We start from the raw sequence: 1,679 nt of genomic DNA, 5'->3' as shown, positions 1-1,679 counted from the left end.
GTGGCTCAAGGGGTTAAGACGCTGAACTGCAGGCTGTGGAAGGTCGGTAGTTCAGCAGTTCGAGACCCGGGTGCCGCATGACGGAGTGAGCTCCCATCTCTAGTTCCAGCTCCTGCCAACCTAGCAGTTCGAAAGCAAGAAATTGCAAGTAGATAAATAGGTACCACTTCGGTGGGAAGGTAACAGCGTTCCGTGCGCCTTGGTGTTTAGTCATGCCGGCCACATGACCACGGAAACGTCTTCGGACAGCGCTGGCTCTTCGGCTTTGAAACGGAGATGAGCACCGCAACCCTAGAGTCGGACTCGACTGGCTTTTGAGCAAGGGAACCTTTACCTTTATAGGTAGGAAGTCTCAGTCTGGGGCAAGTGATGCTCTGTATTCTTGGTGCTTGGGGGAGGGGGGGTCAACAGTGGGAGGGCTTCTAGTGTCCTGGCCCCACTGGTGGACCTCCTGACGGCACCTGGTATTTTTTGGCCCCTGTGTAACACAGAGTGTTGGACTGGATGGGCCTGATCCAACATGGCTTCTCTTATGTTCTTAAGAGCAGAGGTCCAGCAGGGCTCTTCTGATGTTCTTATGAAAATATACTCTCCAACTGTACACGATTCATTGCCAGTCCTATCCTCCGCTCCCCTTTAAGAGGACCTACAACCTCTTGTCAAAAGCCCTTCCAAAGTCCAGGTGTAGCTGGCAGACACACTGTTCAGGGGAGAGTCTCAGCCTAGCTGTACCTGAAGAACCAAGCAGTGACTCATGAGAGCTCCTGCTGTGCCACAAATGTTGTTAGTCTTTGAGGTGCTCCTGGACTCTTGCTCTTTTCCACTGCTAGAATATGAGTCCATCTGTCCTTATATCTTGGAGAGTGCGGTGATTTCAGATGCTGAATGGGAATAGTAAGCCAATGACAATTGCAGGCGTGATTGGATTAGGTGTGATCTGCAGCGGGGTACTAGGTGTGGAGAAATCAGCATTGGTAACGAGATGGGAAACCTAAGGTCTCGATTCAGTCCAAGAGGGGAGCTCCGGCAGTAAAGAGCCCAGGGGGCGGGCACATGCAACAAGCCCCACCCCCTGCTCCCAGCAGCCCTCAGTCAGAGCAAGAAGCAGCCAGGTAAGCTGCAGAGGCCCCCTGGTCCGAAACAGTCCAGTGGCACCTTTAAGACCAAGTTTTATTCAGGTACAAGCTCTCCCTCCTCTGCGAGGACAGATCTACATGTCCCACCCTCCCCCAATAGCTAGCAATCCAAAACAGTCCAGTGGAGCCTGAGCGGTGGGTGTTGCTTTCTGACACACTTCCGGTGATGTCAGGGGGTGTGGCATATGCAAATAAGTTATGCTAATGAGTTATGCTAATGAGCTCCTGCACCTCTTTTTCTACGACATGACCCCTGGCCCTGCCACATGTTTTGTGAGTCTTTCAGGTGCTCCTGGACTCTTGCTCTTTTCTCCTGCTAGACTATGAGTCCATCTGTCCTTATGTCTTGGAAAGTGGGGTGATTTCAGACAAATGGACTCCGATTCTAGTTGTACCTGAAGAAGTGAGCAGTGACTCACAGAAGCTCATAGCCTGTCACAAGTTTTGTGAGTCTTTCAGGTGCTCCTGGACTCTTGCTCTTTTCTGCTGCTTTTGTTGTTCAGTCGCACAGTCGAGTCCGACTCTTCGCGACCCCATGGACCA

The 1,679-nt window shown here is 51.8% G+C and overlaps 1 protein-coding gene across 1 annotated transcript in view; it reads left to right on the top strand.

Annotated features, from left to right (window-relative positions):
• LOC107111326 (cholesterol side-chain cleavage enzyme, mitochondrial) overlaps window positions 1–1,679 on the top strand; it is a gene marked incomplete at its 5' end in the record, with an annotated part of 60,308 nt that overhangs the window by 29,815 nt on the left and 28,814 nt on the right.

The sequence above is a fragment of the Gekko japonicus genome, unplaced genomic scaffold (genome assembly GCF_001447785.1).
Source record: "Gekko japonicus isolate JY-2015 unplaced genomic scaffold, Gekko_japonicus_V1.1 scaffold3181, whole genome shotgun sequence".
NCBI classification, from domain to species: Eukaryota; Metazoa; Chordata; class Lepidosauria; order Squamata; family Gekkonidae; genus Gekko; species Gekko japonicus.
Note: the sequence above shows the minus strand (reverse complement) of the source record. Positions and strands in the feature narration are given on the sequence as shown.